This window comes from Giraffa tippelskirchi, chromosome 3, assembly GCF_054371585.1.
Source record: "Giraffa tippelskirchi isolate mGirTip1 chromosome 3, T2T-mGirTip1v1.2.pri, whole genome shotgun sequence".
NCBI classification, from domain to species: domain Eukaryota; kingdom Metazoa; phylum Chordata; class Mammalia; order Artiodactyla; family Giraffidae; genus Giraffa; species Giraffa tippelskirchi.
This window is the reverse complement of record NC_137277.1, coordinates 8,967,856-8,979,281: the sequence shown is the minus strand read 5'-3', so window position 1 is coordinate 8,979,281 and position 11,426 is coordinate 8,967,856. Positions and strand designations below refer to the sequence as shown.

General features: G+C 50.0%; 1 long non-coding RNA gene across 1 annotated transcript; it reads right to left on the bottom strand.

The window, feature by feature from the left end:
- Nucleotides 1-1,756: 1,756 nt before the first annotated feature.
- On the bottom strand, nucleotides 1,757-6,213 carry LOC145540662 (uncharacterized). Its single transcript, XR_014078464.1, has 3 exons — nucleotides 5,783-6,213; nucleotides 2,564-2,649; nucleotides 1,757-2,004 (listed from the first exon to the last, which is right to left on the bottom strand). It is a non-coding gene; the product is annotated as an uncharacterized LOC145540662 (long non-coding RNA).
- Between the last annotated feature and the right edge of the window lie 5,213 nt (nucleotides 6,214-11,426).

Below are 11,426 nucleotides of genomic sequence, written 5' to 3'. Positions count from 1 at the left end.
AAGACATTCCCAAGACAGTGCTGGGGGACAAGAGGAGGGGGGTTGGGGTGGGTGGATGGGGGACCGCTGGGCATCAGAAGGGAATGGGAGAGAATGGATCTATCTTGCTCATCTCGGGTGAGGCTGGTGCCCTGTGGGTCTCTCCAGCAGTCCGCTTTCTGCTGGCGCAAGCCCATGGAGGCCCAGAGACAGCGGGCACACCTGTTCACACACATGGGGACCGTTCGCTGCCTCTGAAAGGCAGGTGTGAGCAGGTGGGAGGTGGATACAAAAGGCCATGAACAAGAACCAGGATCTTGAGATCTTAACCTTTCTCAAGCTAATGCTCCAAAGAAACGAGGCAAAAAGTTTTCTTAACAGCCGTGGTGTCAGGCCCTGAAGACAAAACCACCCAGCTGCTCGGAGCTCCGGGCCGCCCAGACCCCTCCTCTTTCTGCCCTCTGCAGCTGGCGCAAGTGTACTGCTTGTGCTCAGCCCCTGCTGCCCCAGCTGGTACCCTGGCCTGACTCCAAGGCTCAGAAAGGCCATGCAGTGTTCTCTCTCCTTTATGGTCCTCAGAAGCTGTGAGTCATGCGTTTGTATTTTTAGCAACACACAGGAATCTGCTGCATGAAAAGGAATCAGAGGGACACTTGCGCGATTAACCTAACAAAGACAATTAATTTGGATCAAACACACAGGGAAGGGGCTGGTCAGGCTGTGTTCCTGGAGCCAGGAAAGGTGGGCAGGGCTGGCGGTGCCCCTGGGATGAAGGTGCCCCAAGGATTTCCCTGACCAGTGACGTGGCGCTGCCTCTCCTGGAGGGTGGTGAGCAGGGTCCTGGAGCCCTGGGCATTGTGGACACTGGCCTGGCTCAGAGCAAGCCTGCCCCACTTGGAAAGGCTGGAAACTTGGCTCCTTCCTGTTGAGTACCCAAGCCGCCAAACCAGCTGCATGGCCTCCTGGGAGTGCTGCCCACTCTCATCACATGGTTTTGTTCCCCATCCCCATCTCCACCCCCAACTTCATCCCATACCCATCACCCAGGAAGATCTTGATTTGCCCAGGCATCTCAATGAACACATAGCACATATTTTCTCATTGGCTTAATCCTTCCGAAGAGCCCGGGGAAGTAGTCACTAAAACCATCCCATTTTGCAGATGAGTAAACCGAAGACCAGAGAGATTTGGGTCTGACCTCCTCAGAGGGTAACCTGAGGATGAGAGCAATTCTTGAGGGCTCCCTAGACTCCCCAGGGGCTCAATAGTGGCCTCTGAGGGGTGACCAGTCACCACGGCCAGAGAAAAGGAGGTCTGTTCCTACAGTTTTTGGTCTGTCTCCCAACTCACCCTGCTTTTTTTTTTTTTAAGTAGATTCTTTCTGAATTAAGGCAGAGGTTTCTTTTAAGTCTTCGTTTAACTGATTCAAAAAGCAGGTGAAAATATCTTTAGGTCCCCAGGAGTGGGGTCTATGTTAAGGAACAAAAGCAGGTAGGGGGCACAATCTTGAGTTAGGGCGCCGGGCCTTGTGGAGCTTAGTGAGGGAGACCCGGTGACAAGGGAGGGCACTCGGGCCCTGCGAGCCTCTGTGCTTGCCAACCTCGGGGACCTGGGCACAGCCGCCAGGGGCCTGATCTCCAGTCCTAGCCTAGCTGACAAGCCACGCCCGACCGGCCTGTGAAGGGAACGCAGAATTAAAGAGAGCCTGTCCCCCTGGGTGTGGCATGGGGCACCCCATATCAGTCTCCCATGGCCGCTGTGACAGCTTAGCGAAGGCTTGGGGGCAAAAACAGCAGAGATTTATTCTGTGTTGGTTCTGGAGGGCCAGAGTCCAGCGTTGGCTGGGCTGTGCTCTCTCTCAGGGGCTCGAGAGCACGATCGTTCTTGCTGGTTTTGGTTTCTGATGCCCTGGCTTGTGGTTGCACCCCTTCAGTTGCTGTCTCCATCATCACATGGCCTCGTCTTCTGTCTCTTTCATCGCTCTCAGCCCCCCTCTTATAGTACACTTGTGGTTGCATTTAGGTCCTACCAGGAAAAAAAAACCGAAAAACAAGATTGCAAGTTAATCACATCTGCAAAAACCCTCTATCTAAATAAGGTCACCTTCATAGGTTCCCTGGGATTAGGGCATGGACGTATCTTTTTTTGAGGGGGGCTAGGGGCTGAGGGGGGAACACCAACACACTCCTCGCTGAAAACAGCCCGGTTCCCCAATTCTCCTGGGAAAAGTTGAAACTCTTGACCTTGGTATCCAAGATCCTCTTCAGTCTGGTCCCTGATCCCCTCTCCAGCTTCATCATTTATGTTGATTCTAACATATATTTCATGCTTAGTTGCTCAGTCAGTTCTGACTCTTTGTGATCGCATGGACTATAGCCCAACAGGCTCCTCTATCCATGGGATTCTCCAGGCAAGAATATTGGAGTGGGTTGCCATGCTCTCTCCCAGGGGATCTTCCCAAACCAGGGATCAAACCCGGGTCTTCTATGTCTCCTGAATTGCAAGCAGACTCTTTACCTGCTGAGTAATCTGGGAAACCCTCATCATTTATTGCAAACTTATAAAACATGAATCTGATACATACCATCATTGTCATCACTGTCATCTTATTAGCTGTCGTCCATTAAGCACCTCTTCCAGGAAGCAGTATTGTCTCAGAAACGCCCTGACCTAGAAGATTCAAACCATCCTTTCAGTGTCTGCTCTGACTCTGGCCCCTTGGGAAGTTTTTCTAACATTTTTGGGCATCAGTTTTCCTTCACAGTCACTTGACAATCTATGTAATGAAGTGGTTGAGCTTTACACACACAAAGAAAGGTTAAGGCTATGTCTCAGGTACCTATCTTACAGGATTGTAGGGAAGACGAAATGAAGATGGGAAAGCACTTTGGTAAATTAAAAACTGTGATGCAAATGAGGTGTATGATAATTCTCATCCCCCTGGGATGTGGCCACCTGGATGCTGGGTGGGCCTGAGCTTCCTGAGACAGACTTGTCATTTATCACATTGGCTCCCTTTGGTCCTGGAAAAAAATGCAGGAGAGATTTCCAAGGGTCGGATCCTGTACAGCGGTGGCACCTTACAGCCCTTGCTTTAGTTCAGAGCTGTTTCACCCTCTCTCTGGCTGCCTTGTACTCTTGGGAGGCCCACAGAACACCCCTGAGCCCCTAGCATGCACAAAAGGGGAGCAAACCTTGTGCTAAGATGCCCCATTGCAGACGTCAACAGAATCTGAGCCAGAAGGATGTTCTAGGAACCAGCCCCCTGCAGCCAGCCTTTGCCTGGGGAGCAGACCACTTGGAGAGTCTCTCCCCATCACTCCTGAAGCACCAGTTCAAAACTCATTCACTCTGCTATTCAACAGTGTTGAGCATCGCAGGAGAAGCTGCCAACTACCTACCACTTGGCAGGCATGATCTGAATCACCAGGTATGAGGAAGCTGGTCATTGAAGGCCACGTCCAACCCACTGGTTCCAGCTCCACTCCCCTGGCATCTACCCAGTTGCCTCGACCTGGTGGTCTATTTTTTGCAAAGTCCCCCCTCTCTGTCCGACTGGCATATGCATCTTGGCACCTGAGTCCCTCACCCCGTTCAGGCTTCTCAGGCTGATCTCACAATGGTTCTATTGAGATTGCCCTCAGGTTTAGTTTTTATTTTTATAAGCATAAAAATAGCATAACAACATCAACTATGTTTCTGAAAGAGTCTCAATCACTCGTGAGTCCTAGTTGCCACCTAGGTCTCCCCCCTTCCCCCTCTTACCTGCATCACACACAACACACAACATCTTTTTTTTTTTTTTAGTATTTATTTGGGTGCATCGGGCCTTAGTTGAGGCACGCAGTATCTTCATTGCGGCGTGCCAGCTTAGTCACCCGGTGGCATGTGGGATCTTAGTTCCCTGACCAGGGATCGAACCTTCCTCCCCTGCATTGGAAGGTGAGTTCTTAACCCCTGGACTGCCAGGGAAGTCCCCCACACCACATCTATGGTGCCCTTCCTGTGTGTTTTCAGTATTCTCTGATCTGGTCAAACTCGGGCGCGCTTCATGCTTAGTCACTCAGTCGTGCCTGACTCTTTGCACCCTGTGGACTATAGACCACTAGGTTTCTCTGTCCATGGGACTTTTTCCAGGCAAGAATACTGGAGTGGGTTACTTTTTCCTCCTCTGGGGGATCTTCCCAACCCAGAGATCTCCTTTGTCTCCTGCGTTGGCAGGTGGATTCTTTACCTCTGAGCCATCTGGGAAGCCCAATCTGATCCAATTAGATTTTCTCAAATACTGCCGTGTATTTGTCAACTTGCACCTCCTAGACAGTGAACCCTTAGCTCTCAGATCTGCCAGGTTAGTCACCCTGGGTTGTTCCCTCTCCTCACTTGTACCCCCTCCTTCCCCACTCTCTGGCTAGGACCTTGGCTGCCTCATGTCTGATGTCCCCTCTCGAGCTGTAGTCCAGCTCATTTACCCTCCTCTGCGGTGCTTCCCAAACAATTCCAGTTCATTTCCTGGACTTCAGGAGACCTGTGCTGTGAATTAGCCTTATACAGGAACCATGTGGTTCTCTATGCTGAAGCTGAAGCTCCACTTTGACCACCTGATGCGAAGAGCTGATTTATTGGAAAAGACCCTGATGCTGGGAAAGATTGAGGGCAGGAGGAGAAGGGGGTGACAGAGGATGAGATGGTTGGATGGCATCACTGACTCAATGGACATGAATTTGAGCAAACTCTGGGAGATGGTGAAGGACAGGGAAGCCTGGCATGCTGCAGCCCATGGGATCTTAAAGAGTCGGACATGACTTAGCGACTGAGCAACAATAACAGTGTGGTTCTCTATTACTTTTTAAAAATATTGAAAACATTATCTGGGCTGTGGGATGATGAACAATACTTTATTTCTCCCTTTGAGTTGTTATTATTGAAGAAAGTTGGATCTATTTTTAATCTTTTACAATTTTTCCAAACTTACAGCATGAAGATTTTCAAATGAATCTATTTAAAAGAGGTTTTTCCTCTAAACTGGATGGTTCTTTCTATCAGGCAGAGATCAGGTGAACCTGCCCTGCAGGTGTGTTTGAGACGCTGGGCCAGGTCCTCTCTATCACAAGGAGATCTGCCTTTTTTCCTTAACGGGTCTACCAGGAGGACAAAGAAATAGCATTTATTGAGCACCTGCTGTATGCAATGGACTGTGCCAGGTGTAGGCTGTTTCTTAGCCCTCAGAATCCTCAGACCTGGGAGGGCAAAGGACCTGTAACCAGACCCAAGGTGGGGTGCTCGACAGAAGAGTTGAGAGTAAAATGGAGGAGGGGGACCCATGTGGCCAGGAAGGGCAGTGGGGGTTCCACCTGGAGTTGACATTTTAACTGGGTTGTGGGTAGCAGGGTGGGGGTAAGAAGGCAGAGGCTTCCAGGTTGAGGAAATGGAGGTGTGAAAGAGCCCATGGGGCCTGTGACTCCATGTGACCCAGTCAGGGTGCAGGGTGTAGATGGGAGAAGGAGCTGGAAAGCTAGTCAAGGTCAGATGGTGAAGGGTGTTGGGTGCCAAGCTAAGGATTTGGCAGCAAATGAGCTCAAGTTGGAATCACTGAGGGCTCCACAGAGGAACAGGTCTGTGCAGGGGAACATCACTGGGTGGGAAGAATGTAGGGGAGGTGGAGGGGGTGGGAACTGATTAGGAGGTAAGTATATAGGCTCATGGAAAATGGTAGAAGCCCACGTGGGCAGGAGTGGTGAAGATGGGGAATGGGTCAGAAATACTCCAGAAGTAGAATCCAAAGGTGATAGGTGGGTTTACAGACCTGCACGCGAGGAGGAAACAGCATGGTCCCCATCACTTCTTGAAGAGCATCTTTTCAGCCCCAAGGTGGTTTCACTCTTAACATCCCCCTTGCAGCTCAATGGAGCCTGAGTCTCAGGTAGTGGTGCTGAGTCCTGCCTACAGAGATTCTTGGTTTTGAGGACCTTAGGAGGTAGGGCCCACGGAGGGCTGGGGACCAGGTGTCTGGTATTCTAACACATCAGGAAGTGGATTAGAACTCGACTTTTTTTCTCTCCCACTTTAGCTTCTTCTGTGCTGTTTCTTTTTTTTTTTTTTTAAACTTCTGTGCCGGGTGCCCATTATGGAAAGTGCTGTTTATGTCCAGGGCCCCTTAAAAAGGCAGCTCACAGCTCCCTGGCAGCGGTCCTCTTTGCTTGTTTCCCTGGCAACCGGAGGCAGGGAAAACAGAACCTGTCAGATGGAAAATGTCAGTTACAGCAGATCTGGGGAGAGGAAAGACGGGGTGGGGTGGAGGGAAGGAGAGGAGGGAGGAGAGGGGAGGGGAGGACAAGCTGGCGGGGATTGTCGGGGTTCGTCCCGCCGCCGACCCTAGGCTGGTGCCCTGGCCCAGGAGAGCCGGCCAGCAGGGAGCCTGGCTTCTTGAGGGAGGAGGCTGCCACCCAGAGCAGGGGGCCTGGAGCCTCTCGGAGGAGAGGGGAGGAGACTGCCAAGCAGGATTAGCAGGATGGTGCCCCGAGGCGGCCGTCCCTTACTCAGCTGATTATCACATTGTTTCAGAGGTAATTTGGTCAGTTTCAGGCTCAGAGCCTTGGGTGTTCTAGAAGCCCCTCCAGCCCCGCTGTTTGAAGCTGGGTCTGGGCAGCAGAAGGAAGAGTTTTGGGGGAAGAAAGAGATGTCAAATCTTGGCCTTCCAAAGACTCTGGAATCTGCTCCCTCTCCTGCTCTCTGTATTGATCCCTGTCCCTTGCTTTGTGTCAATTGATCAATGCCTCTGCCGAAGAGAGAAATTACCCTTTAAAACGGTTAAGAAAGAGGTTCAAATGGAGCGTTAATATTCATCAAGATGGACCCCTCTCAAAATGAGAAGCAGAAGCAAAAGAAGAAGGTTTGCTGAACAGTCTATTATGATGACAGGGAGAAGCAATCAGTTAATGGGACTGGATGCCAGTGAGGTGTGTGGGTGACTTTTAAGAGTAGGGAGAGCACGTGAGTGTGTGTGCATGCATGTGCAAGAGCGTGTGTGTACGTGCAGTGTGGGCGGTGGGCATGCGCTCTGCCATCTCCTGCTGTTGTCCTCAGAAATTCCTGGAGCCTCCCCAGGCTCCTGATTTCTAGGGAGAAACTGCTGGCCTCCCTGGGCGAGTGGACCTTAGAGGGGTGGGGTTGACAAGCAGACGCCTTCATTGTGTGATTGTGTTGCTACTCAGATGGTGTTTATTTAAAAAAAAAGAACACAACTTCGGAGGCGGAGGCGGCGGCAGGCTCAAAAGGAGGAGGAGCCACGATTGGGTCTGTTTATCCATAGAAGCAGCAGCCCCAGTGTAGGGCTTCCAGGGTTGGGTTACCTGGGGGGAGTCTTGGGGGACGCTCCATCAGCGAGGCTGGACATCATACGGACCAGGCATGGTCCTGCTTCATGGATATGCAAACCCCAGGCTCCTCTGATTCTTGGGTTGTGGGGGTCTGACAACTTGATCTCTGGCTTCCTGGTTGGAGTCAAGGGTGGGAGGGACAGGGTTCAGCTCATAGAGCCTTGGTTTAACCTATAGGAGGCTGAGGTGGGGACCGGGTTCTCTGGACCAGGAGTGTCCCTGACTGGGTGCCTGTTCAAGGGGCAGCATATGGACGCCCGAAAATTTAGCTCTGGTATGCATCCTTGCAAAGGAAACAAACAACACTTCCAAACTTAAGACAGGAAAAAAAAAAAAAAGCAACAAGGCAACAACAGCAAAACCCGACACAATGACTCCCAGATGTCCAGGTTCCGGCATTTGCTCTCTAGATAAAAACTTTCGGCAGCAACAGCAAAGGACAACGGAAACCAGCTATCTTATTCCACCACCATCTCTCCGCCTGTGTTTTATGGGTGGAGACCCTGCCCCTTTCTCCCCTCTCGGGGGACTCACCAAGGACTCCCACAGTGGGGCACGTCTCTGTTCACTCTGCAGCTGAGCGGGGAACACGACCTGGTGGCCCCAGCTTCTGGAGGTGACTGTCCTGTCCACACGGGCCCTGACTGTCTCAGAGAAAGCTGCCCTGCTGCTGGTGGCATAAATCACCACTCCACATGCCTCCCTCATAGACCATATGGACCTTCCTGTCAGGCTGGGACAGACTTAAATGATGACATTTTTCATCTTGATTGACAATTACCTTCCCCTGGAAGTTGGGGAACAGCCCGGCTACAATTACATCTTGTACAATAAAATGAGAGAAATAAAAAAGAGGGTCATTATTTTATGAAGCTGGTCTCTGGCAGTTGGCTGAGGAGGTAATCTTTATTCCCGCTGCTCTCGCGTTTTATTATTTTATTAAGAGTTAACTCTCGATTATCCACATGTGAGCCAAAGAGATGACTTTATCCCCACAGCTGTTAGGTCTTACTATTTTATTATTATCGGTTTGGGTTTGTCCCCAGGCTCATCTTGGGCTTAAAAAAAAAAAAGTCATGATTTCTCATGCTTCTCAAGAGCCCATTTTGAATTATGTGCAGCCAATGTTTATAAAGTCAATATCATTCCTCCCCTCTTGGGTGAGTGGCTATTTTTTTTTTTTTTTTTACTGTGGTAAAATATGCATTGTCTAAAGTGAAAGAAAGAAAGTGAAGCCGCTCAGTCGTGTCTGACTCTTTGCGACCCCATGGACTGTAGCCTACAAGGCTCTTCCGCCCATGGAATTTTCCAGGCAAGAGTACTGGAGTGGGTTGCCATTTCCTTCTCCAGGGGATCTTCCCAATCCAGGGATCGAACCCGGGTCTCCCGCATTGTAGGCAGACGCTTTACCATCTGAGCCTCCCACTTAAACTATTTTAAATACAATTCAGTGGCATTTGGTACACTTGCAGTGCTGTGCAACTATCACCACTATCTAGTTCCTAAACATTTTTATCACCACAAAAGGAACCCCCACAACAAACAGTTATGTAAAGCAGATAGGGTAGGGTGTCCCTGGAGCAAGAGAACCAGACATGGCTTTCTTGACATCATAAGAGAAGCCTTTTTGGTCTAAGCCGTTTTGTGATCTAAGTTTGGCCATGATGTTTGCCCTTAAACTGGTCTCAGTTATCAGTGATCTTAGGGTAAGTAACAGAATGCAGGAACGAAGGAAAAGCAGTCAAGAAACCACATGGGCGGGGTGGGTGGGGTGGGAGGGAGGCCCAAAAGAGAGGAGACACATGTGTGCATACAGCTGATTCACTTTGTTGTAGGGCAGAAACTAACACAATGTTGTAAAGCAGCTATGTTGTTTAGTCATTAAAGTGTGTCCGACGCTTTGCAACCCCAGGGACTGCTCCTCTCTCCTCCACTATTTTCCCAGAGTTTGCTCATATTCATGTCCATCGAGTCAATGATGCTATCCAACCATCTCACCCTCTGCTGTCCCCTTCTCCTTTTGCCTTCAACCTTTCCCACCATCAGGGTCTTTTCTAATGAGAGTTTTTTCCTGAGGTTCTTCGCATCAGGTGGCCAAAGTATTGGAGCTTCAGCTTCAACATGAGTCCTTCCAGTGAATATTCAGGGTTGATTTCCTTTAGGACTGATTCCTTGATCTCCTTGCATTCCAAGGGATTTTCAGGAGTCTTCTTTGGCACCACAATTAGAAAGCATTCATTCTTTGGCACAGTTATGCTTCAATAAAGCCAAACAAAATAATAGGTTGGAGATAAAACAGAGTCCTAATTCCTCCTCAAGAGTTTATCAACACATCACAATCTGATACAGTCTTTGAGTTCTGCAGGAACTAAGACCCCTACCTAGGTGGAGGATGAAATGATGGTGCTGATCCTCCTGACTTTAATCAACTAAAGCTTGGACTCTGTCCACCATTGCCCAGTGAATCCTCTGCTCAAGCCCCTTCATGAACAATCACTCATGCTTAGCTTAAAAATTCCCCAATTTTGCTGTTCAGGGAGACAATGCTTTGGGAAATAGCCCCTGTAGTCTCCTTACTTGCTGCTAGTAACAAGAAATCCTTTCTTCTCCCAATCTTTGGCTTGATTTTGTCTTTTGGCTCGACATCTACCAAGAGGTGAACCCAGTTTTCAGGTAACAGTTCTATCCCATTCCTGTCTTTCTCCAGCCCCTGCAGCCTTCACTCTGCTTTCTGTCTCTATAGATTCACCCTTTCTAAGACCCTTTGTTTGAAGGGACTCATGCAGTATGTGGACAGCCTCCAATGTCGACAGTGGTTTGGGAAACATCTTTCTGAGGCCAGGTTGCAAATGAGCGGGCTTCCCCTCTGACTCTTCCCACTCAGGTGGGGTGGAGAGGGCAGTCAGGTGCAGCAATGCTGGTCTGGAAGCAAAAATTGACTTCAGATAATCCACAAAGTGGATAATCAGCCGTGGAAAATTGAGAGGTGCTGAAGCTCATTTATACCCACTCTGATGGAGATACACACTGCAGGGGGCGGGTAGGGGGAGACTTAGAAGGGGGAGGGTTCAAACAGGGACAGAGCAAGAGGGGTTCAGGTCCTCTGAGGGAACTTCAGTAGCCTCTACCAGGATGCGGAGGCTGCTAGCTAGAGCTGACTGCTGGAATGGACACATCTCAGCCCTTCACTCACACGCCATCTTTCCTCCAAGAGGCGAGACTCATGGTCTAATGTCAAGAGCAGTATCCTTGGGCCCTGAATTAAAATGCTCCCACTCTTTAAAGGGGCTTCCCTGGTGGTGCAGATGGTAAAGAATCTGCCTGCAACGCAGGCGGCCCGGGTTTGATCCCTGGGCTGGGAAGATATCGTCAAACAGGAAACAGCAACCCACTCCAGTATTCTTGCCTGGAGAATCCCACGGACAGAGGAGACTGGCAGGCTACAGTCCATGGGGTCGCAAAGAGTTGGACACGACTGAACGACTAACACTTTCATGCTTTAAAGATGGAATATTTTTTAACAGGGTTCCCAGATTTCACATTCTTAGCAGGCTCCCCAGACTCCATTTTCCCGTCAGATTTTCTTCCTGTGAAGACTCAGTTGACCATTGGCCCAGGACAAAACTTACATAGCCAATAAAAGAGGATTCTGTCTCTGTCTTTCTGTGTCTACTCAGCTTTGGGGGGGGGGATAGGGGCTCAAAGGGAACTTGGGGAGGTGGAAGGAGGATGGGGTGGGGAACAATCAAGGGATTGCTCAACAGCACAAGTGGGGCTGCAGTCCCCCAGAGCACGATCTTCTTGTAGCATCTTCTTGCTATCAAGCTGGCAGGTGCTCATGGGTATTGACCAAATATCTTGGGCAAAAATAAAGAAGATGAAGTTTCTATGGCCATCTGCTCTGTCCTCCCACCTCCTAAGTCCATGGAGTTTGGGAGAGCCTTGAGCTCCTTACCTCTCAGCCTTGGATCTTCTCAACGCTATGTTGGCACTGTCCATAGTGGGACAGAGAAACTGGGTCCCCTGTGCACCTCCATCCTGGCCCTCCAGCTGACCTTCTGTGCTCAGGCT